General features: G+C 36.4%; 2 protein-coding genes across 4 annotated transcripts in view; both read left to right on the forward strand.

The window, feature by feature from the left end:
- The window catches only part of LOC149500347 (uncharacterized), a 402,287-nt gene that overhangs the window by 218,783 nt on the left and 156,153 nt on the right, over positions 1–27,351 (forward strand). The window lies entirely within an intron of this gene.
- The window catches only part of dnc (phosphodiesterase dunce), a 438,509-nt gene that overhangs the window by 44,276 nt on the left and 366,882 nt on the right, over positions 1–27,351 (forward strand). The gene's annotated exons all lie outside the window — the stretch shown is intronic.

The raw sequence follows: 27,351 nt of genomic DNA on the forward strand, positions 1-27,351 counted from the left end.
GACAGTTGGCATATTTGTGTGCCTACTTAGGTAAACTTCTACATCTTGATCGTTTCTTCTATGAAGGAATCATACATTTTGGTTCGAACGATGTCAATTGAGGTTTTGCCCTCAATTTTCAGGCAGTATTCACGTCTTAATGTCGATAGGCTGAGAGTAACAAACCAGGCTCGGTGTGAGTTCATCTATCAATCTAGTGCCTTGAAAAGGTACCCTTGAAAAGGTTCACATTTGCTAATAAAAAATGGAAGGATTCAACACTATTATGAATAGAAAATTAGAGTATGTATTTTTATTATTGCTCAGAAGAATAGACAAGCTCATGGTCCACTTGGTGTTCAGTGGCTATCAGAGCTCATACAACGTAAATACCGCCACCCGCCATTGCGATATGAGTTCTAAGTTTCACAGTACAACGGCTGCCTCACCCTTCAAACCGAAATGCTTCACGGTAGAGATATGCAGAGTGACGGTACTTATCCATGCGGGCTCACAAGACGGCCTACCACGACATGTCAAAATAGTACAGAATGAGAAATCCTAATTATTCAGTGTGTGTGACCTATACGCAAGTGTTATTAGAGCCTATGAGTGGCGTCTTGAACCAATTCGCTGTCAGACCGTAACAAACAACTTTATTACTTACTTATTATTACAAGAAACAACGAATTAGGAGCAAGCGCTTCCAAACAAAAACTTTGTTTACTGGCAATCTTGTTTGTTTACAAAATCGATCTCAATATAAGTAACAATTTGGACTAGGGAATAATAAATTAAACTTGTTTTATTAAACAAACGGTTGACGTTTTAAGGTAATATCTGCTTCCGTGATTGGTAGAGATTAATTGGTTTTTTGCTTTGACCGTTATTTTCTTAATTTAAACGGATCGAGTTAATTGAATTAGAGGTAGAGACAGATTTTCTTTACGATATTTTGTTACTCTTGTAACGGAGTAGGGTCAAGCCAATTTAGACAGACTTGCAACCTCGTGAAATTATTTTAGGTCTCTTTTAAGGTCTTTGTCCATTATCCACTTTCATTTTGTAACTGCGATTGACACGTTTCGTTTGGAACCTCTGGGTCTGCGGAGGGTCTTCGGTTTCCTCTGTATTTTGTAACGTATGTTCCATGGGGAATGCTCTGAGGAATTGTTTGAGATGATCCCTTCATCTCTTTTTTATCATCGCACCTCCCGCCATCGGAGCAGAGTTCATACATATTACCTGGAACCACTGCGTTCATCGACAGTGCGTTTCCAGAAGTCTTTTTTGCCACGCATCATCCGGCTATAGAATGAGCTCTCCTCCAGGGTGTTTCTCGAGCGCTATGAAATGTCCTTCTTCAAAAGAGGCTTGTGGGGAGTATTAAGCGGTAGGCAGCGGCTTGGCTCTGCCCCTGGCATCGCTGAAGTCCATGGGCGACGGTAACCGCTCACCATCAGGTGGGCCGTACGCCCGTCTGCATACAAGGGCAATAAAACAAAAAACACGACCTATTTAAAACTAGAAACATATTTGACCCTGAGTTTTTGTGGCATAACATTTCTCTTACTTTATTGGCTATTACATTGTTATGATTATTTTTAAGTTTTAGTGATATTTTATGGTATGCGTTGTTTTTGTGTTCGATTTGGTTAATTGGATGGATTCAGGTATAATATTGATTTTTTAAATCCTATCTCTCGATTACGGAAGTAACCTGAAGGTCAATAGTACGGATTTAAGCCCTAATCATCGACGGGGATCGTATTTAGTAATCGTAGAGTGTTGATTTCCGTTATCTGTTGCGCTCCTATTGTGTAGCGTAAGTTGTGAATGTTTTTGTTGTTTCTATTGAAGAAAATTCGTAACTAATCTACAAGTAACTATTTAGGGTAATTACCTGCCTCTTCTAATACATGGTGGGTGTAAGGTTGTCTATTTAATAGTCTTAATAGAACTTCACTAAGATGACTTGTATATGTTGATAATAAATATTAGGGGAACTTAGCTTCGTGTCATTTTGTATTTTCGTTACGGTGTGCTCTCGATAATTATTTATTTCTATGACTTGATCTTGTACAACAATCACACGGCCTCGGGAAACAATTCTTCACGCTTAAGCCATACATTCATAAGCGTCATTTATCTGGAACAATCCATGACGTCTGCCGTGCAGGGATTTTGAGGTCAATCTTGCAATTTGTTTTTCTTTCACTTGCATAGTTATTTTGAAGGGTGGGGCTAACTATACTGAGACCTTAGAACTATATCTCAAGGTGTGTGGCGCATTTACGTTGTAGATGTCTATGGGCTCCAGTAACCACTTAACACCAGGTGGGCTGTGAGCTCGTCCACACATCTAAGCTATAAAAAAAAAAGTTTAAAGTTGAAAGATGTCATGCGTTTAAAATATGTAGAGCTCTGATTATTATTAAAAAAAATATCATCAGAACAAAACTGAGACCGGAAAAAATTAAACTAAATGAAATTCGCTTAGATCTGATATAAACAAGTCCGCCATCGCTAGAAAGGAGCAAGCCGACACTGAATCATTTAATTAAATTACCTTTTTGTCTTTTAAGAGATGACCTTAAAATTTAAGGGTTTGTCGGTACGCAAAATTCATCATAAAGCAAGCAACTAAGTGAGTTCTTCATAAATATTTTGTACAGTTATTAATATTTTGAAAATTGTCGTAGTATTTTTTTTCTACCTATTTTTTCTTACAATAATTAATGCGCAGAAGATATCACGAACTACTCTTAAATAATAATAGAATAAATCTCTTAAGTATTTATTGTTTGCTGGCTCACCAACCCTTTGGACCAGAACACTGCGGTAGAAATAGATGGTGGTACCCATTAATTTAACCGAAAAACCTTTATTTTTCTAGGATAATTTTAATCCTCCAATTAATACATAGAAAGATTATTTTTTTAAGGGTTTTTTATGACCTGGTAACTAAAGCCTTTAATTCAATAGAAATATTCAAACGCCACTTTTAAAGTGAAATTGCAGTAACCTTAATTTATGTGGCTCGTAATAACATTTCTTTCAACAAAAACATCCACTTACGTATGAAAAGGCGAAGCTCTTTGTGATTCGGATAGGCTCCGTATTTACCTAATTAAATAATGGTTGAATATGCCGACTCTTGGGTGATCGATGGGATATTCATCTTGAAATTGTTATGATAATATAAAAGATTGGTAGTTCAATAATCATGTTAAGCAATAAAGCATTTGCTGTCAGAACATAGATAGCTCCTACGGCAAATATTTAGATTTTGCTTAGTATTTTGAGACGATGATTTTTTTAATATATTTTTTTATTGCTTAAATGGGTGGACGAGCTTACAGCCCACCTGATGTTAAGTGGTTACAGGAGCCCATAGACATCTACAACGTAAATGCGCCACCCACCTTGAGATATAATTTCTAAGGTCTCAGTATAGTTACAACGGCTGCCCCACCCTTCAAACCGAAACGCATTACTGCTTCACAGTAGAAATAGGCGGAGTGGTGTTGCCTACCCGTGCAGACTCACAAGAGGTCCTACCACCAGTAAGGTGAACGATGAACGATGAATTACCAGATGAACAATGAATTCGAGGTCCCCGTGAAAGTTTTTGGCTAATATAATTCTAGGATATCCTTTTATTTTTCAAAACCGAATTTCAACCTTTAACACAACGTTATTTAAAGGCTTATCTTTATTACGCCTTCGTCCAAAAATTCATCGGTTTGGCCGAATAAATACACTCTTGAATATAGAGCGTTAATGTTTTTTTTTTAAATAGGAAATCAGGAACTATAGTTCAGTCATGAATGTACATAAGTATTGAATGTTGATAAAAAAGTTCATTTTAAACAAAGATTTGGGTTGTCGCCATGTAGGAAGGAAGCTATACGCTTGTAAAGAAATTGAATGATTATTTAGAAGAGCTCGTTAATCAACAGCTAATCATTGAGTTTTTGGAAAACATTTTGTTTTTATGAATTCAGTATTTTATTATAGTAGACAGGGCTCCTTCATGTAAAGCAGGTAGAATAATCGGTTATTTTATAAAAAAATGTCATGTGTCAATTGAATTGAAGCAACGCGATGCTATGAAGTGGAATTAAATAGTCCTTTGATTCAATGATATAGTATATAGTGATATATTTTAGTATTTAATAATATGTATTTTTTAATCTCACTATAAATTATAAAGCATGTTTGGATGTTTTTGTTTTATAATAACTGAAAGGCTTTGGACGAAATTTCACAGAAAGGTAGCTTACAATCTAAATTAATACGTAGGGTACTTTTTATTATGGTAAATGTATGTGGTGTGGGAACGCCGAGTATATCTGCTACCGGTATAAAATAAATATATAAAATGTTCACCGGCTTGTGATTTAACGTTACAACCGATATACAAAACGACTAGCAGTTTATGAACTGGAGAGTGACATGCAAAACTCTTTTGCCCGTATCTTTAGACGTTTCGTCGCGGTACATCGCGACGTACCTTGACTTGACAGTTCATTTACTCCACTCCGGTGAGGAAAATTTTCCAAGGTCGTTTGAGTGGAGTTTATTTTTACGACCAAACATACCAAACGCGCGTTGGAGGTTGAGTCGAGTCGAGTTGAGCTGGTGTGAACGACTAAAGATACGGGGGTTTCTCTTGGGTTGCAAAATGCATCGTTTTTCATTAATTCTGAAATACAAATTAAGGCATGCGAAGCCGTGGGGCACGTCTAATTAAATAATAATTAATAATAAACGTGGTTTTTTTTACAATTATCGATCGATTTGCCTGCACATGAATTCCTTCATTTACAGCTCATTTTAATCCATTGTACAGAAGATCCTAAAACATAACTCATAAAAAAAGAAGGAATATCCCTAACCGTAAGGTCCATTCCGAAATATATTTAATTTGTTACAATGAACAAATCCACCGAAGGATATTCAGATCACTCTTGAACTCCACAATGTGTTCGAATTAATTCACATGAGACTAATGGAATCTTGTGTAATGAGAAAATAACAAAGATAAACGTTGGACTATCCGCTACTACCGTAATTAAACGCTGGATGAAAAAATAATACTATTGTTGACATTTAAGAGAAATAATTAAGAAACTTACAGATCAAAGCTTTTATTTTCTGTTATACATTTAACGGTAATATTTTTCGAAGCGATATTCTAATGATTTTTGCGGCGTAAAATATTGCAGCTATTTTTGAATATGCCGACGAATCAATAATAGTCTAATTGATGTTATTTAAGTTTTAAAATATCATTGTACGGTATCATCATAGTATAATTGGTGATTATGAGAAGATGCAGAAGACGATGGTACTGTATGCGCGGCTTACCATTAAGATCCTCTGAACTAATTATGTACGAAATATGAAACGTGTCTTTTGAGCCAATGTATTTAAACGATTATAATGTATACGTTAAGACATATAAAATTTCAAGGCACAATAATATGGAGAGGAATCCATTTAATAAACAACAAAAAAAAAATGCTCTACCATAGCTCCAAAAAATTCTTAAAGTTAAATTGAATGTACAAACCACAATATTTATCTAAGCATCTCATCGGTTCTTTTTCAACGACTTCCTGTGGCAATTCGCCTGTTGTTGTTAAATGTTACAGCTTTCCGGCCACTCGCTATAACAAACACAAAGGTAAAAAAAAGCTGCTAACGATCGTCTCTCGTCAAAGAAAATAAAAAGAGTTGACGCTTTTAACAATTGTTAGTAATTTATGTATAATATACTAGCTGACCCGGCAGACTTCGTAGTGCCTTAGTCGATAAATAAAAAGACCTAAACTTTTGTATAAAATAAGCTTAAAATAAACAAAAATAATCCGTCCGACGGGGGACACATCAAAGGGAAAACAAATTTGTTATTTTTATTCAATTCCGATCATTTTCATATTTATCTACCTTTTAAACCTTCTCTGGACTTCCACAAATAATTCATGACCAAAATTAGCCTAACGAACGAACTAACGAACAGCAATTCATTTTTATATATATAGAGATAGATTTTTGAGATTTATGGAGTTAGTTAGAGTTATGATCTGGTAAGGATTCCAAAGCGTGTAAGTGATACTAAAGTTGGATAGTCGAAGCTCTCAACTGATCTGAATAGAAACAGATTGCGTAATAGTATTTTCTTCGGATTTCAGCGAATCATAGATATTAGGAAAACAATTTTTATGGTTTAACATTTTGATCTCTCATTTTATTACTCCCATATATATATATATATATATATAATTCTCCTCCCATATAATTTCAGACGTTTTAAATAATAAATAGTTTTCGTCGTCACGGTCGATTAGACTATTATTCGTAGAATTTTAATATTGTGCTAGCTGGCGTAAGCGTAAATCCGCAAACCGTAGAAGCATAAGCCGTAGAAGTTGTTTTAATTAATTTGAGAGCCCCCTGAGCGCGAACCGTCGATAGATCGACTCTCTATTAATGCATATAAAGTGCGGAGTGCCGGAATACCTACTTTTTGATTAAATTTCTTTGATTATTTGTTTGATTATACATAGGTTTTAGGTATCGACCTACAAGGACGTATCTTAGCGCACGCATGTATAACATTTTTAATAAGTTAATAACATTTATAAATACCCATTGGAAATTATTTTGGTATGTTTTTAGCTTTTATATTTTTTTAATTTAAAGTTTTTTTAAATGTAATTTTTTCAGAAACCTTTAGCAATTTATGCAATACATTCTTACGCGCTGAGGTTCAGGATAAACAAAAAGTTCCACCAAAATACAAGTTAAAACTGTATTTATTACTTAAAATACTCAGAGAATACTTTACAACTCATACTTCACTTCTTCCGCTTCACTTCAGGTGATCCGTTCGCTGTTTCACTTCAAGTAGATCCGATTACTGACTAACTGCGTGCCATCTCTGCAACGCTTTTGTAGTAGATACGACATCCCTAGAATTGTCGAGAACACTCCTCACAAGTCGAGTACCTTCGATATGTGTTTCCGCTACCTGACAATAGATGGCGTTGTACTTCTCGAGTGTTCTAGACGCTACTAGATCCTTCGATAGTATTTTGGCTATTCGACAATAGATGGCGTTACTCTTACCAGCGTAACATGGTATGTGAAAATAAGCTCAGCACTAAAAGTGTTCAAGTCAAGAAAAGAGTACAACGACTAAGAAGTAACTCATTTTAAAATTTAATAATACGTGATAATTACATGGTACTATCGTGTCACACAAAAAAGAAATAGGTTAATACTTTGACGTTAAAGTCCGTATTTTCACTCACAAAGCGCTGATACGCTCTAATCAAATTCTTGATTTAATCCTTTTTTGCCCGATTACCGAAAGAGGTTGATGTCTTTCGAGCATAACTATTTGTTTAAGTTTATTCTTTTAGCACGTTCTACAGCCTATACTATATATACCACAAACCTGTATATTTGTCTGAATTAAAAAAGTACAATTTTTCACATTTCGGTTACTATTTATAATGCAGTCGGGCTTTTTTTACATACAATATTTATTTTATTCATGTACAATTTGTTATTATTCAAGAATTTTAAAAGCAAAATATTGTACTGTCTTGTCTAATTAAGCAGAGGGTTACGTACATTTGTAGGAAGAACTTTTCTTTTTAGCGTTTAGCGTTTAGCTTTTAACGTTTTCTTTATTTGTTTTCAATTTCCAATGTTCCAAATACGATACGTCATCGGTTCTCGAACTCTTGAGTTTCGTAATTGAGTAAATAGCCAAAAACTTTGCGACACCTCCCCTCGCTATGATACTAATATCTTAGTTTGACGTTTCTCAAAGTTTACATATGGCATGAAACGATACATGATATGATGAACGGTGTATTCGTAGATGGCTTCTACCAAGTTTCACAACTACAGTTTCCACTAGGTTATGTTTCTCAAATGCCTTTATTTTTTTACAATCATAGACCTTGCCTATAGCTTATATGATGATGATGATGATGATGATGATAAATATTATAATGATTTTATTACTGTGACCAAATATCCTAATCTGGATCGTCAGCATAAACGAAATGGATTTTTGTACCGTATGTTTTTACCATCGCATCGCCTGCCACCGGAATAGAGTTCGTCTACCTACCTAGAACCTCTGCGTTCATTCACAGTGCGCTTCCAGAGATCTTTTTTGCCACTTACCATCCTGCTTTGGAATAAGCTCCGCTCTACGGTGTTTCCAGAGAGCTACGACATGTCCTTCAAATGAGGCGTCGGTTGGGTCGTATGCTCTTCTGCTTACAAGTGCAATAAAAAAATGGTTATTTTTATTAGTAATTTAGTTTTCTATTGTATTATATTTAGCGCATTTTAAAAATCCTGATTTTATTAATTTTATAATCGCGCCTACCGCTCGTAAAAATTCAAAGAAAAATAAGCTTTAGCCCATACCTATATATCAGCTGAGTTTCTCGCCGGATTTTCTCAACGGGTCCGATCCGGTAGTAGATTCATTCGCGAAGCAGCTGCTCTTGAGTTGTTAGGTCTCCTTCGGAGGCGCTCGGGCAGCTGTTAGCTAATCCCACCCCTCCTGGCTCAGTCTTTGCTCGCCCACCTGTTCTGGTGAAACTGGAAAGGCCTCCGGGCCACTAGTAATACTTCAATCATAAAATAATAATAAAAACTTCGAACACGACTTTAAGCTAACCAAGAAATTATTTTAGCTCCTTACAAATAGAAAACTCTGTCATATGTTATACATATACATAAATTATTCTAGCACTAATACAAGCATGGTTCAATGGGCCACATTGTTCAAATATATACTGAATGACGTTATCCGATAACGAGGTCACAGTCATATTTTATACGAATTTCCCTCCCTTCCGTAAACACTGATGCTCGTCACAATTTTATAACATTTGCGACATAGTTAATGGAGTAATAAACTCCGTCGATGATCGTAAATTTTTATTCAATCTAACAAAAAATATGGTCATTGTTTTGGATATCTACAGTAAAACGTGAACCATTTCCTTGGAACAAATTTTATCGCCCCATTTTTTAGGCACAGCGCAGCTCTATCCTTCTTGCGTGAAACGAACTTAGAATGTACACTGTGGTGGGTAGGCATCACAGAACACAAGATATTTGATTGATGCGTGAATGTCGTTTACGAGATTTTCAAGATAAGCTTGCATATATACAGGTTCCGAACAAAAAAATTCGGACCGTCGATTTACCGTGTAATATCACCCGCTCGATTTAAGATTTTCCCTTCCTCCGTTAAACCTCCCAAATAAACAATATTTTTAATTTTCATAGTCATAATGATAAGAGTAAATACGAATTAAGCGTGTTGTTTTTTAAATTAGGTAGTCACATTCCTGGATGTTCGACTTACGAGTATATGTAAAGTTTTTAAGCTATCGCATAGCTTTTATCGCGGGCTTTGAGCGCGGCGACCGAATCAAGAAATTTCGTAACGAAAATAAAACCTAACACGCCTACCATGTAGCCTACCATGTAGCTCGCATTCAACCCATTCACACGTTGCGCTTGTCTAATGTTTGTGAATAAGCGCGCGGCGGGACGTAGCACTGCATGTGCATCATGAAAAGTCTGCCCATCTCTCTCTCGCGCGGTCTAGCGCATGAGTGTGAAGGGGATAGTTAATTGTTTGTTTATGTTTATAAATATAGCGTGGTCTGATTTTATTATTATTGTTTTAATATTAAATTATTATTGTCTAATTATAATTACATAAGTAGATAAAAAATACTACGCAATAGCTTTACCGCGTATTTTTTTTAATTGTTTTTGTACACAGTGAACGAATATTTCTGAGCGTGACTGGTCACTATAGCTCATGGATACAATGTAGAGGCACAAGAAAGTTGCGACCTACCGTTACTTTATGGGATTGCAGTACAAGATCCCACAACGCTTGCGAATGGTTTTCATTTTGATCTACGTTTAATTACTAGGCAGAACGCGGTAATTTGTACTTATATTTTTTATAACAACCATATAATTTTGCCAGAAAAATTATATTAGTTTTGCTATTGAAAAAAGTATGGTATTACCGAATCCATAAACATCACAACGTTAATGCCCCCACTCACCCTAAGACTTCAGGTCTACTGTCTCAGTTGGATGGTAATTACACAAATTTCAATGTTTGCTGGTTTGATTTTTATAACACAGATGTTATTCCTTCAGTCTGGAAGTCGTTCCTGAACGTGGGCCAAGTAAGGATTTCGTTAGAAAAATCGGTACCGCCCAGCGGGATTTGAACAACACAGTTGTATCGCTCGATACGACAGTGGCCTCACAACTCTTATTCGTTTGGCCAGACTATTTCAAATTCAATCGGCTGTAGCTAGCTAGCAAAAATAATACAGTAAACAGCTCTTGCGTATTGTCAGTCAAATAAAAGTTTTACAGTCGATGTACCCCGATTTTGAACGCTTTCATACAATATATATGATTGTCAAACGTGACGTGACCACGAAAACTGTGTACTACTTGAATTCTCTTAATTATAATAATTAATAACATAGCAATAAAAACGCGAGACTAATTCGTAAAAGTTGTTTTGATTATGCCTTGCACTCGCAAAAACCGAAGAAAGTATTTCATGATTCTTGCTCATTAAAATTCAATTGGCTGAGTCGGTGGGAAAAGTTTCTTACACTATCTATGGCCCGAAATTTATTGTTGAGAGCGAAATTTCTTAAGATTCTTCCGGATATTTTCATATAACCAATGTTATCCAATGGATGAAAATTTGTTAATTTTTACTGGTATGTCATAGACATGCTATATGCAATGCTACATAAATCAAATGAAATTAAATATACTAGAGGTCCCGCAGTAGTCGAAATTCGACTATAATTAATTGGAATTGTAAGTTTTTACACTATTATGATTGTATTTTATACTTCTATAATCACGAATTTCACCAAGGCTACTCTATAAAAAAAATATTAATAAAGACAAACAATATTTAATCTATTCTCAATTTGACCACAGACGTCAACAATAAAAGTTTGACAATAAATAGTATACATGCGTGTGTGCGTCAACTACATGGTATGTAGTGTGTGTAATGTTTTCTTTATTGATTTAATGTATCTTTTATGCATTATTTAAAAAAAATATTAGCATTGTGCACTTCTTCTCTATATTCTCTCTAAGTGTGGAAAATTTCATACTCCTCCGTCCGCGCAATTTTCGTAAAAAGGGATACAAAGTTTTTGCTTCACGTATTAATATACCTATAGATTAATCAATGAACGCTTAATAAGGGTTAAAAGTACCTAATGCCATGAATTAAACCGCTTCTTGGCTTCAATCAATTTATTACCTATACCCGTTCCCACTAGTACTGATTGATTGGAACGGTTTTAACAGAATTGAATTTCAATCAATTGGAATTGCTAATACCTTAATACCTACCATTTCGTCCCATGATAATCCCAATGGGTATATTGTAGTAAAATATTTTAAAAGGTGCATAATATAGTGATATCAATTTCTGTGATTTATAATATTTTAAATTTAGAACGAATGATTCGTGAAGCTGTGACTGATTTTATTTCTGATTGTAAAATGGTTATTAGAATCAATTATACAGAAATTTATTTCTATGTTACATTTATGATGATATTTAATGTACCTATGTTTCAAATTAAGTTGGCATGTATAATTTATATAGGCTATTATTGAAATTCAAAGTGCCTTTTACATAAAATTTATATTAACCTTTCCGTTATTTATTATATTTGAACATCGTCTTGATAAGTTAAATTTATTGATTGCCAAAATTATCCGTACTGAATACGAAACGGTATTTCTTTATTTTTAGTGTATGACGTAAAAGTAAATATAAAATTATTTCAATGTTTAATACTTACTCTTTAGGCTTATTTGTTTGTATTGAAACTTTTAAATTGTTATTAGCGTAATAGCGGAACCGGGCACAAAAAATATACTATTTTAGTATGGTATATATGGAACATACAGTACAAAGTACAAGGAGAACTAAAATATTTTCGTAGGCAGAAGTTTTGCAAGATATTATTATATCTGCCAGTATCGACATATAGAAAATGTAAATATTTTCGAACACAAAACGCAGCGTCAACATATTATTATGTATATTGGATTTTTATTAAGAAATTAGGGAATTGCTTTAATTTACAGCAAATGAGTTAGTGACTTCTATACAAAAAAATAATTTTCAACCATATATACCGTTAAACTCGAGCTATGACTTCAAACTGCAAATTTTCTTGTTGTTTGAAGTGGTGTGATAATATGATAAGTAAAAGTACGTCACAACATCCTTCTGCCGACAAATCGTGCGTTCTTGTCAAGAGTAGGAAGGGTAGTTTTTTTTTATTGCTTAGATGCGTGGACGAGCTCACAGCCCACCTGGTATTAAGTGGTTACTGGAGCCCATAGACATCTACAACGTAAATGTGCCACCCACCTTGAGGTATAAGTTCTAAGGTCTCAGTATAGTTACAATGTCTATGGGCTTCAGTAGTCACTTAACACCAGGTAGGCTGTAAGCTCGTCCACCTATCTAAGCAATAAAAAAAAAGAAAAACAATCGGGAACTACATTTTTTCAATCGTTATTTTTAATCTAGTCTGAATTTAGTGTTAATTCTCATCTCAGTTTTCGGTAGCGGGTTTAAATACCCTGTATATTCATATAAATAGCTTCGTAAACCAATGCACATGAAATCAAGGAGATGTTTCGTTTAATTGATGGTTTTGGAAACGGTTGTCGTATATTCAATGGCACTGTCGCGTCTGAAACACGAAGCAAGAGCGTTTTGGTTGACATGTGATTTTTCCCAGAAGTCTCGTTTGAGATCAAAGGATTCACTTAACGGTGTATGTATTTGAATTTCTGAAAAACGTCACGTTCTCAGCTTGTTTTAAAATGGAAGCTATTTAGTTAAATTTCGTTGTTTTATGTATTTTTTATAATACATATCAAGATCAAGAAACAAATGAACAAACTTGTCAAGGTAGAATCGGAAAATCTTTTTTAGGCATTCGTCAATACACATGGTGAAGGAATAACATCGTGTAATAAAAATCAAACCCGCAAAATTATAATTAGCGTAATTACTAGCGGTAGGGCCTCTTCTGAGTCCGCACGGATAGGTACCACCGCTCTGCCTATTTCTGCCGTGAAGAAGTAATGCGTTTCGGTTCGAAGGGTGGGGCAGTCGTAGTAACTATACTAAGACCTTAGAACTCTTATCTCAAGGGGGTGGCGCATTTACGTTGTAGATGTCTATGGGCTCCAGTAACCACTTAACACCAGGTGGGCTGTGAGCTCGTCCATCCATGGAAGCGATAAAAATAAAATAATACTTTATTACAAAAAAGATGGCGTCAGCTGTTTAAATTACGATTTACTTATGAATTATGAGTGTTCTTGATTGTGAATTTTCAGACTGTATTTCCTTTATGGTTTCTTTCTTAGGTGGTTTGTGAAGTCTGCCGTTAAATTACAAATACTAGTGAATTCTCTTTGATTTTAATTTGAAACTAATATTGCGAAAGTATGTAATAATATTGCGCGTCTTGTAGCTGTTGAGTCCCGTTCAGAAGTGAAGGTGGTTGTGTGTGTTCTACGCGTTGCGGAGCTCGCCGCCGCGCCGGTCCGCCGGTTTGCCGTCCCCTCCCTCGCCGCGCTGCCCGCGTCTTTCCCGACTTTGCGAAGGAGGAGTTAATGCGTAAACAATGAGTTATCATTATTTATATTTAAATGCATTATACCTTGTTTCTATAAACGTATCAGGAATATTAATTCTCTTACGCTATGATTCGCCGTAAAGAGAATAAACATCAAATTTACCAAAAGTAAATTGTGTGAAAACAAAAGATACAAAAAAATATCCCAGGATTAAGGATAGGCCATTAACTATGGTTTCCATAAGCGTTTTACGTTCATTATATTATTTATCTAAGAACAGTGATTGATGACCAAAGAGGGAAAACTGGGAGCCCGTAAGGTCAATATTGGACTATTGTGATCATAGTATGAAGGTAGCAGACATAAAGAAAACCTTATGAATAATGTATGAAAATAAGCTTTGATTTTTTATTCTGTGAATACTACAGACGAACCCGAGCGTGATGTTTTTCTAAGTGCTAGTAAGTTTAATGATGTTCGCTTCAAGAATATGTAGAATTTTCATATTACTGTAAACGTAACAGAAAATGATTTAAGGAAACAATTTTTGCAAAACCGAATTTGATACTATTGAAAAAACTATGGAAAAGGACGCAGAAATTAATACTTTTAACGTGGAAATAAGAAAGTCTCTTTCGCAATGGCGCACTTCACTGCCAAATGAATATTTAACTTTTTTGTTGTTTAACAGCTACCCTCAACTAGAATGAAAAGTGTTTTTAAATTAGTAACCCGTCAGCGAATTTTCAATATTCTTACAGGTTTCAGATTTGAAAGACTCTCAACCTTTTGATAAATGTGATGAATATGATACCATTTAACATGCATAGCTTTTGGAATCTAAGAAATGAGGTTAGACATAATAGTTACGAGTTAAAACTTCTTTACTTTCCAACTGTTTTTGCACAGCTTTTCGTGTGTGTGATGATTTCAATATTAAAACACATTTGGGGACTACGACAATCTTCCACCGAACGCGTGATATTGCTCGGTAGACCGACGCGATGGTCCAAATGAACTTGTTTAAATAGAAACTTATTTTGAAATTGTCGTTAGCGAGATTCGGGCATTTGTTAAATATAATATCGATATTAGAGATAATAAAATCGTCCACTTCTAAGGCATTTAATAGAAAATACAATGTGTTTCGTAAAATGTGAGAGTAGAAATAACACTAAAAATGTCACGTAGCACTTCGGAACGGAAGCCTCATTAGAACATAAATAATTGTCTGGCCTGTTAATTTCGCAGCTTGTCTTTTCCTACAACATCCCTGGTGTAAACGAGGAAAACCATACAAAGCTATTAAGTGACAGTCCTCCCTCCTTGCGTCGGTTTCCTCATTACTGAGGGTCGTGATAATGGCCTTGAAACAGTTCGTTTTTTATAATGCACCGCCATCTGTTCCTATCTGCAGCTGAGTGCAGAGCATCGTGCACTGTGGTATCAAGGGCTGCACGAATCTGGTCCGTCCAACGAGTCGGGCTCCTGCCTCTTGGTCGCTTGCCCTCGACCTTTCCAGTGACCACCAATTTCTCCAAGTTGTCACTGTCTTTCCTGGCAATGTGGCCAAAGTATTCAAGAATCCTTCGCAAGCAAATGGTGGAGAGTCTAGTCCGGATCTTTAGCTGAGCTGGGATGGATACATTGGTGCGGCGTCCGGTCCAGGGAATACCCAACATCCTCCTCCAGCACCACATTTCAAAGGCATCAATCCGATTGCGGTCAGCTTTCTTTATAGTCCATGTCCGCTGTCCAAGTGACAGTAGTGTAACAAATATAATTTCTGATGCAGAAAAATTAAGCCGTTTTCACGAGTTTCACATGACTTGTATATCATACAGCATATGGTAGGGTTTCTCGAGATTTTTAACCTTTAGGAAATTGACATCACAATGCTTACAGTTTGTCCAATCAAATTTTTTTTTTATGGCTTAGGTTGGTTGACGTGCTCACAGCCCACCTGGTGTTAAGTGGTTACTGGAGCCCATGGACATCTACAACGTAAATGCGCCACCCACCTTGAGATATAAGTTCTAAGATCTCAATATAGTTACAACGGCTGCCCCACCCTTCAAACCGAGACGCATTACTGCTTCACGGCAGAAATAGGCAGGGCAGTGGTACCTACCCGCGCGGACTCACAAGAGGTCCTACCACCAGTAAAAATTATTAATGCTTTCGTAACTAGACAACAGCAAGTACCATAACGATGCTATGAAAATGTTAATTTTATTATCTTGTATGAAAAAGAAACATATATTATTTAAATATTAACACGCTATATAATAATATACACATATACACACGCTAACTAATTAAACGAATACAGTTACAATATTTCAAAGATATACTGACAGTTTTATTCGTTAATATTTATATCAATGAGCGTTATAAATATCGGAATCTGGAACAAAATACGCGTTACCGTTTATCAATTATTTCAGGACAGATCTGATTTGGCGTTCGCAAGATAAAGGACAAACCCGAAATCCATACAAACTTGGGCCTGGCGTTACAGTGCTAGAATTTGGGCACAAGTTACAATACCTAAGAAGGTTTCATGAGCCCAATTTTCAGGTCTCCCAGCAATGGCCAAAATGGTAAAATCAGACAATGTTTACATTTTAGGTTATGTTTATTGTTCGAGATATTTTAATAAAAACGATATTTTTGAGGCTATTTCCTACTAAAGATTAAATTTTTTACGAAACCTGTTGCAGCAACAGGTTGTTTTAAAATAAAAATGGAACCTGTTACGAGAAATCGCGCGTTAGGTTGTTTACGAAAAGGAACGAAAGCCAAAAATTAAAAACAACGTAATGCGAAACGCACTGCGCACGAAATGATTTTTTTAAGGGATTTTATGACCTGGTAACTAAGACCTTTAGGTCAGTCTTATTTTAATTTTAATGAAAACTTTTTTATATGAAAAACTATATTTATATGATAGCTTTTTTATATAAAATATAAATCATTACGTGCTCCCATATTATCTCATCACATTTCATTTCATTTTAGTTCATGCCTTTTTATTTTTATTTTTTATTGGTTAGATACCCATCGACGAGCTCACAGCCCACCTGATGTTAAGTGGTTACTGGAGCTCATAGACATCTACGACGTAAATGCGCCACCCACCTTGAGATATAAGTTCTAAGGTCTCAGTATAGTTACAACGGCTGCCCCGCCCTTCAAACTGAAACGCATTACTGCTTTACGGCAAAATCCAAAATATCTTCAGTTGGCAACATTAAAGATAACATAACACGATTTGATACATTTGTGTTTTTCTATGGCATAGTCACATTAATATAAAAATGCAAAACTACCCTTTCATGCTATATTTAATGTTGTCAGTTGTAGATATTTTGAATTGCCGCCATTGTAAGTAGTTGTGTCACGATTCGATGGCCATACTCTATTTACATTGATTAAAATACCTATAAAAACAGTCATTTATCCTAAAGCAAAAGAGTATTAATTATTTTTTACACTTGATTTCCACTAAATCGATCCTATTTTATGGATGTTCTAATTCTAATCCGCACGTTTGTGGAGCTAGTTACGTATATTGAAATAAGTGTTGCAGATGTTTACAAAGATTGTTTAAAACAAAAAATTGAATTCAACTTATTTTCTACACTTGGCCATTGTCAATGAAGCTAAGATTTCAATAGGTTAATCAAGCAAAATAGACGAATTTTTTGGTACATATCCCATTCGTGTAACGCTTAGGCCCAAAATGGGGTTTCTCCTTTAAACATGTTGCGTCTGTTTTCGTTTTACGATTATTTTATTTATATTTCTAGCTCTTGAACGACTTAGTTATAGTGTACAGTGATGATTTATTTTTGTATGTTCACCGAAATGAGCTATTATGTTTATGAGTTTTTCGAGTTTAAAATCGATATTTTGTTTGGCGTAGAAAGATACATTAGCTCACATACGACTTTAATTTGGTTACCGGAGAAAACAAACACACGTGAAGGTCTGGGCTCATCTTAAATCATGATGTAGAAATCCCATTTACATTATTCCGCATGTTTTCTTGGGGACATAAAATTACAATAAATACAAGCTCACTGTCAAGCGAATTGCAGAAATCACTGAATTTATTGACAAAATTCAGCGAACGACAGAGGAACATTAGTAAAACGGGAATAATTAATCCGAGATTAAACCGTAAAAGTAGTTTTGATAACGTCACTATTTAGTAAACAGTGAAATGAAATGAACATGAATATTAATCGAGACCGCGCATTTAAATTTGAAAAGAGAATCAATTCACCCATCTCGATTTGTATTGCGTAGCCGTAAATGAAACACTGAATCATTGAAATAAAATTTAAAATCATTTCGTATGCATCAATTCAATCATTTGTCTTTTAACTACAATGATAAGTTTCTTGTTTCGTTCTCATGTTGCTCAATTAGTTTTGCCATTTTTTTTTATGACTGGCCGCCTACCTGACGTCAGCCCTCCTTGGGAATGCTTTTGTTGACCTTGGGCCTAGGTTGTATTGGCTTTCGTCAGGCTTTGGATCTTAGTCGCCTTCTACAACCCCACGAGCTAAGTTTGGGTTGGGAGTGTTCTTAGGCGCCCGCCACACGCAACTTTAGGAAGGCCTTAGAGGAAGAGGTGGAACTAAGAAAAAATGGATGAATTGCGTGAAAGACGATATGTGTAAGAAGGGAATGAACGAAGAAATGGTATATGATAGAGTATGCAAAGAAAAAAATATGTTGTGTCGACCCCAGGTGACTGGGAGAAGGGAAGGAGAATAAAGATGATGATGATGATAAGCTTCTTGTTTATGCATTTTAAAATGTTCTCAATGCGTTTAAAAAAATTATTATGGTTTTAATTATTTTATAGCTGCACTTTCTAAAAATACAAGTACAGATCTCAATTTGAACCACGAAACCATACTAATAAATTTTTTTTTAATCAACAGAAGCCACGCATTAAGATAACAATGAAAACTCAATGAATTCACGAAAACAATTTTATGTTATCGGAGTCGTATCAAAACAGAATAAGTCTATATCGATCATAAAGACAGCTGTTTGTAATGGATGACTAGTATTTACTCAATATAGCTACTTGTTGAGGTCGTAAAACCAAAGACTCAGTTCGAAACATACATTAACCTCTCTTTTATATTTGTTTAAATTCATCTTACATTCGACATCGTAATTTGTTGGTATTCAGTCACGTACATATGTTCTAGGTATAAACAATACTAACTGAATCACGTAGTACAGAATTGTGTTGTGTAAACATCTTATTTTGAACATTCTCGGATGGTAGTTAAAATTATTCGGTACGATACGATTTGTTAACGTACGCATTCAGAGCACAAATTTATAAGAACACTAGCGACCCGCCCTCGCTTCGCTTCGGAATACATTAAAACACACATGAAACCAAAAAAAAATTATAAAAAAACATAAAAAAAAGTAGCCTATGTTCATCAGGGACAATATCGGCTTCTAATGGAAAAAGATTTTTTCAAATCGGTCCAGTAGTTTCGGAGCCTATTCAAAACAAACAAACAAACAAATCTTTCCTCTTTATAATATTAGTATAGACAATAAAATTTACCTAAATGCTGGTTTGATTAATGTTGTTTTTTGGAAGCTTTACTTAATAGTAGGGAAGTTGATTCTAATTGTCAAAATTCAGCCCTCCACTTTCAAATCGTGCCTGAAAGTAATATTGACAAGAAAAAATATGCGTAGACCTCGAAAATATTGTTTCGGTTGTTATGTAGCTGTAAGTGGGAATCTTACAGAACCACCACATTTTTTCTTTCTCTACTAGCTATTCCAGCTACGCGCGGATGGGTAGGTCAACTCACGGACTCAACCTGAGGGCTTTTGCGTGGCAACTACCTAAATTCAAGTGAACTATACTAAAAAAATCTATGCGACTGTCTCCAATCACAAATATCGGTCGACATTTTCACGGTAACGGAGTAAGCGTTTTCGACAAAACCATCCATTTGTGAGATTTTCGTACCTATTCCATGAAAAAATACGAGATCCGTCTATTCCGCAGCGACGGGCGTATTTCCGGTTAAATACCGGTTCCATATAAAGGGATTAAGTGCCAAATTCGACTGTAAGCGATATGAAACCATTACATAAATGAATACTGAACCATCCAATATTGGATATATCGTTGTAGAAAATGGGAATCATAATTTTAAAATTCAAATGGGACTAGAAACGTGTACAATATTTTTTTGAATTATCGTTTAGGGTAGCGTATCTCTGGGTTGGATCTTCTAATTCTTCTTTGGGCAATTGACCCTGATTGGTTTAGGTTTTGGCCACAAGGGATGGCCGAATTTTTGCCTCCAAACTGGAGATTCTCAAGGAAATTGATGACTTCTACGGATACCTCTATACTTCCAAAACAACCAATCCTATCTCTGACCCAGCAGATGTACGAGCCACACTATCCCGCCACTACACCGACGAGCTGTCACAGATTAGTGTGGACGAGATCGGGATGGCTCTTGAAAATCTTAAAAACGGAAAGCCCCGGGCGCGGGTAGTGTTACTTCTGAGCTCTTGAAAGCAGGAGGTCTTCCTATTATTAGGGAGCTCCAGAAGCTCTTTAACACTGTTCTCTTTACCGGTAGAACTCCAAAGGCGTGGAGCAGGAGCACAGTTGTCCTTTTCTTTAAGAAAGGATTTTTTTTATTGCTTAGATGGTTGGACGAGCTCACAGCCCACCTGATGTTAAGTGGTTAGTGGAGCCCATGGACATCTATGACGTAAATGCGCCACCCACCTTGAGATATAAGTTCTAAGATCTCAGCATAGTTACAACGGCTGCCCCGCCCTTCAAACCGAAACGCATTACTGCTTCACGGCAGAAATAGGCAGGGCGGTGGTACCTACCCGCGCGGACTCACAAGAGGTCCTACCACCAGATAAAACACTTAAAGAATGATCGCCCCATCTTGCTCCTGAGCCACGTCTACAAATTGTTTTTAAGAATCATAACGAATCGTCTTACTTAGAGACTTGGCGACTTCCAGCCTCCGGAACAGGATTCCGAAGAGGATTTGGTACCGTGGACTACATTCACACAGTTCAACAGATTATATAAAAGACTGAAGAGTATAATCTGCCACTATGTCAGGCGTTTGTGGACTACGGGAAAGCCTTTGACTCGATCAAGACCTGGGCTGTTCTAGAATCTTTGCAGCGGTGTCGAGCTGACTGGCGATACATGGAAACACTAAGATGCCTGTACGATGCCGCTACAATGACCGTCCAAGTACAGAACGAGACCAGATAAGAACAATCCAGTTGCGCAGAGGTGTAAAACAGGGGGATATTATCGAAACTGTTTTCAAACGCACTGGAGGACATCTTCAAGACTCTGGACTGGAACGGACGCGGCATTAACATAAAAAGCGAGTACATCTCACACCTTCGCTTTGCCGATGATATCGTCATCATGGCGGGATTGCTGCAGGACCTACAAGAAATGGTGCACAGCCTTAATACTGCATCCCAACGGGTTGGCCTCGGAATGCACTTGGATAAAACCAAGGTAATGTTTAACGGAAACGTCATTCCGAGACCAATCGATGTTGATGGTACACCTCTCGAAGTTGTTCAAGAGTATGTCTACCTGAGACAGACCCTACAACTAGGTAGAAACAACTTTGAGAAGGAAGTGACCAGAAGGATTCAGCGTTCGGGAAGCTTCGTCAGGTCTTTTCGTCGCCCATACCACAATGTTTGAAGACAAAGGTCTACAATCAGTGCGTCCTACCCGTGCTTACCTACGGAGCCGAAATGTGGACGCTGACTGTACGACTAGTCCACCAACTAAAAGATACTCAGCGAGCTATGGAGCGAGCTATGCTTGGTTTGTCATTGCGAGACCGAATACGCAATGAGGTCATTCGGGCAAAAAACAAAAAATGCGAAGAAAAGTTTGACGTGCTATTTACCACTTGGACTGAACCCGCTGAGATTCTCGCCGGAGACTGAACTGGTACACTTGGGTTTTACTTACATTTTTCACAAAAATATTAGGCAGTGGCTCTTTGATAGTTAGCATCCCACCAAACTCTCACAAAACTGTATAACGCTCGCGTTGTTTTGATTGAGAGGTTTCTGTACAACTTTGAGCACAATCCTGGTCATTCTGCTTGTTAAAATGCTTATTAGTAAAATTTGTTCATCAATATATGTAAATTTAGTGACTGCTATTGGTGGACCGGCTAAGAAGTTAATTTTACCACCTTATTTTTTTTTTAAATTATCGATTTAATGATGACCAGTTTGTCTTTAATGAACTGCATCTTTTGAAATATAAGCCCTCAGACACAGCCCACTGAGTTTCTCGCCGGATCTTCTCAGTGGGTCGCGTATCCGATCCGGTGGTAGATTCTGCGAAGCACGGCTCTTGCTAGGGTTCGTGTTAGCAACGTCATCAGGTTTGAGCTCCGTGAGCTCACCTACTAGTTAAGGCGACGCTGATATAGCCTCTCAAGGCTATCAGCTTAGGTAGGAAAAAAATAAATTAAAATATACTACTACATGCTTCCTGGTTCTTTCCTAATTTCTCTAGATAAAAGATTTTACTTTCTGACAGGATGTCTTCAGAAATAATTCTTCACTTTTCCGATATATATTTTTAGTACGCATACTGCGTGGATAATGTAACGCTATCAAAGCAATTATTCTCCTACTCCATTATAAAACCACAAAAACATTGAAATTTAATAAAGATTGGCGTGAAAATGAGAGTACCTAATGAATATTCATAGCATGAAAATTACAAGTTCGAAATTCAACTAGGTAATCTTAATGTTTTATTATTTTAATAAATTGCTGTGCTTATAGCCGAAATGTGTATAGAAGCTTATTTTCATAGAAATTCTTAGTTACTTTGGTCACAATGCTCGGCGGCCACCAGACAACCTTGGCAGATTGATTGTGGTGGGCAAGGTAGAAGGGAAAAGACCCGCCGGCCGGCCACCAAACCGTTGGTCGGATCAGATAACTGCGCTCACTGGACTCTCTGTTGCGAACGCCCTGAGAGAAGTCGAAAACCGAAGCAAAAGGAAGCTGATGGTACAAAGAGCCACGAAGGGCTTTCAGGGACACGACCTTCAGCAATGAAGTATTCGACTAAGAAGAAGAAGAAGAAGTCACAGAAAGTAAAAAAAACTCAGTGTAATTGAGAATCAACTTATTCTTTTACATTTCTACTGTGTTAAATAAAAAATAGTAAAATTAAATGTGTCCCAGTCGCACTTCGCTATGACAATCTCTTGTTGAAATTACTAGCACACCATCTATTGTACGATGAAGGTATTATACCAGAAACCATTTTTGGAGTGCTAACAAAAGGTACACCTATTAAAAATTGATTTTTAATAATATATTTGAATATATTTGGCTTTGTAATAAGTTTCAAGTACACGCATGTATTGAAAATTCTTGAACGCTTACAAACTATAATAAAGACCTTCTCTGAACTGTAAAACATTTTCAATTAAATGGAATAACCATGTACTAGTGCAAATATACGAACAAGCTAACACACAAGTAACAGTCTTTAGATCTATTACGGATTGGACAAAGAACACAGCGTCAGCGCGATGGCACACCGTAATTTATTACAGTGGGACTGTGTTCTATGCTTTAATTAATTATTCATGCACGTACGTCTGTAAAACTCAACGTTGTGCTGGAAATACGCGGACGTAAGCACACAATACGTTGTTAATTTTACGCGCCCATGTGGCTGAGCTATCGCATTGAGCAATTACAACAATCCCGGGCGCCCGTAAACGTTTTTTATTTGTTTTTCATTTAATAAACAAATGGTAACAATCTATTACGTAAATGGGTATTAGTGCAATGGCTTCTTTTTCGGCATCAGGAGACAAGTCGATTACTATACTATACGATATACTATACGATACTAATTTAAACTAAACATACTTAATTAAAAATAAAAAGATGGAGGCAAAATATGTTTTAATGAAATAATTATTAGGAAAAATTCTGGCTTGCTCTAGTCTCATGAAAAGCTATTAACTACATTAAAAACAATAACACTCAATTTAAATCGTCGTCGTAATTCTATCAAACCGCATTAAGCGAGCTCAGTTTCATAAAAATGTTCCGTAATGTTCTTCATTCTTTGCTAACTGTATTTATACTTTATGCTTGGATTATCTCTTCGCTTTCGGAGTGTTTCAGATGTTAATAATTATGTAAATGTTCACTAATTGCTTAGTCCATTATAAATAATTCATTCGTGATGGCTACTAGCAAAAAATTGAACTCGGAAAAATGTTTTCAGCGTTATTGGGGGCCATTATGCGGAGCTACCGGCCCGGTCATCACTCTCGCTTTGTAGAATACTAACGAAATGTATTTAAAAAGGGAATCATTCAATGTATTATAAATATGAAAGTTAAATATTGAGAATGTTTTTCAATATAAATAAAAAGTAAAAAAAAAGATTGGGCGCAATCGACAAACACTATATAACAACTCGCGTTTTGAAGCTATCGTCTTCACTATTCTTTTTTAGTATTTTCAGATGGGATAAAATAACTTTTATTATTATCCTCAATTGAGAACAATTTAGAGTTAGAGCAGAACGTACTAAAGTTTACAGATTATAGCTTTTCTAAGTATAAATACTAACCTATCTTAGAGAAACAAAACGGATAAAGTTTTCGTTCAGTTGTATTACAGCAAATTGTTTAGGAGATGGGCTTAGAAGAACGGAGAAGGGCTCTCGCCCTGCCTCAGCCCTTGTAGGAGGCGACCTTACTTCTGTGAAGGTTACGGGACGACCTAAGGAGGCACAGCAACGCAGCGCTCTACGGACACTGTAGCGCGCTGCATAATATCAGTTCTACTGTATTTCTACGGGACTGCCGAAAAAAAGTAACAGATTGACGGTCTATCGCGTTCTGACCCGGTAGGCTGACTGTGGTCATTTCGATATTAAAGACCGCCTATGGCGGCCTGGCTAGCTGCCGTACTAAGATGGTCGACGTAGAGTAGTCGACTATCGTCTTGATTACCTGTCAGTCGGGCATCCTAGAGATGGTGCCACAAGTCTGGTCGTATTGTTAATTGCAGGAGCCGCCTTTACTATGCAGAGGGCGAGGATAGACAGAGTGCAAGGGTAATCGTTTAGTTGGTGATGCCCTAAAAAAACCTTCGTCTCGTGCGCCTCCTATGCACTGGCATCTTATCTGAGGTTTGACTATTGCCTCAAAAAAAAGGCTAGCTATGATTAAGATACCAAATAAAACTGCTTGAACCCACTACGAACGTAATTTCTAAATCAGTCTTATATGAGATGCTTTGAAATTCCAAGATTATTTAAGTTATTCTATTTATTTGCCAAGTTCTTCAAATTTAGAAACAACTTTAGAATTACGAAAGAAGTAAAACAGCTGTTCTATATAGAAAGTTCGACGTTCAATTCTCTTAACTGTATGAAGGCCTAAGGGTGCGACGCCTACAACATATTGTTATTTTTCTCCGTCTCTCTCTCTTTCTCACTCTCTCATTCCATATTTGTATCTTACGCTGAACAAAGTTTTTGTCAAATACAAAATCAATAGAAACTTTGGCTCGGTAAAGTTAATCATTCTTTATTTAAATAAAAATTTTGTGGACGGGCAAGGCAAGGCTTTCCGTTTTATTAAAGTCAATACTTCTTGAGAACTGTTGTGATTTGAAACTTTGATAAAGCCGAAATGACACTTGAAACGACACGAAAAATAGACAAACATATACGACCATCGCATTTAGCCTGCAAGAAAATGGGATGGAATTTTTTTAAGTACAAAGTTTTTTAACTACAACTGGTGGTAGGACCTCTTGTGAGTCCGCACGGGTAGGTACCACCCCCCTGCCTATTTCTACCATGAAGCAGTAATTCGTTTCGGTGTGAAGGGTAGGGCACGTTGTACTGTAAAAACTGAGGCTTAGAACTCATGTCTCAAGGTAGGTGGCGGCATTTACGTCATACGTGTCTATGGACTCCGGTAACCACTTAACACCAGGAGAGCCGTGAGCTCACCAACCCACCCACTTAAGCAAAAAAAAATTGGAAAAATTCTGAAGGTTTTGATGGTTTTGAAGGTTAGGGTTTCTACTCGGAAATGGAACTGGATCAAATGTTTGGCTCTCGGTTCGACAGCATCGCTGGATATCTTGAATGGACTATTTTTTACTTTCTTGATATTTAAGACATTAATTAAATAATATTATTTCTCGAAATAGGTGGTAAATAATCGCATGTCTTAAGGTACATGCACGGTTTCAAATTTACGATCTCATACAGCTAGGACATGGAGATCTATATCTCATGTATTTTTTTCAAAAGTAATACTATTGTTAACCGACAAACATAAAAGAGTAGTAGGTGATTTTGAATTAAAATAACGCTCCGTCTTCTACACTTTATAAAATAAATATTTTGTTTATTACCTTGTTTTAATTATGTTTGTTCAGAACCACAGTCCTAATTACGCCGTATTTTGTATTTTAATTACAAAGGTCCTAATAAATCTAGCACCATATAGATTTCAAATACATTACAAGAAAACAAATTTATCAGTTGTTAAAAGCATTCTTTTAAATTCTCTACTATACTAAATCCTTTATCGAATTGTCTAAAGAATCAAAATCTCTTACCACTATGTCTGTATCTGTGCGCTCTCTTCTGAACGGTGAGATGGCCCTTTTACTAAATAATTTGAGATGCGGTCGCAAAATTTTCACAAATCGGATGTGACGACACATATCGTATGTATATAGCGCCACAGGTGAACAAAAACTGAGTCAGTCAGCTTTATCAAGATTAAAACTAATGGGGAACTGTCGCTTTGCTGTAAGCGACTAATGTTTTTAACATGCTTACAACGGACCGCTTAGTTCCGTTAACTTCCGTCATTTTGATGTATTGTTCGCACATTATTTTCATGGAAATTAATTTAGGAGAGCTTAACTTTGTAGGAATTTTCGCTAGAATTAAGCTGAGTTCTAAGTTTGTTTATGGTATGCCGTGTTGCAAGATCACATTGGTACTTACCACAATCTTGTTCGCTTCTGCTGTCGTTCAAAACAGCGTAACCGATTGAAGGGTAGGATCTTATTGAGACTCCAAACACAAGGTACTGGCTTTATGATGCTTAGGGACTCGATAATTGCTTGAATCCAGGTTTAACGTTGTAGGAGTTTTCGCTAGAATTAAGCTGAGCTCTAAATTTTTTTATGGTATCCCGTGTTGCAAGATCACATTGGTACTTAGCACAATCCTGTTCGCTTCTGCCGTTGTTCAAAACAGCATAACCGATTGAAGGGTAGGATCGCCACTGTACATTCCTATTGAGACTCCAACTTTAAGGTACTCGCTTTATGATACATAGAGACTCGATAACAGCTTGAATCCAGGTTTAACTTTGTAGGAATTTTCGCCAGAATTAAGATGAGCTCTAAATTTGCTTATGGTATGCCGTGTTGCAAGATCACATTGGTACTTACCACAATCTTGTTCGCTTCTGCTGTCGTTCATAACAGCGTAACCGATTGAAGGGTAGGATCTTATTGAGACTCCAAACA

This window comes from Bombyx mandarina, chromosome 22, assembly GCF_030267445.1.
Source record: "Bombyx mandarina strain Sakado chromosome 22, ASM3026744v2".
Taxonomy (NCBI): domain Eukaryota; kingdom Metazoa; phylum Arthropoda; class Insecta; order Lepidoptera; family Bombycidae; genus Bombyx; species Bombyx mandarina.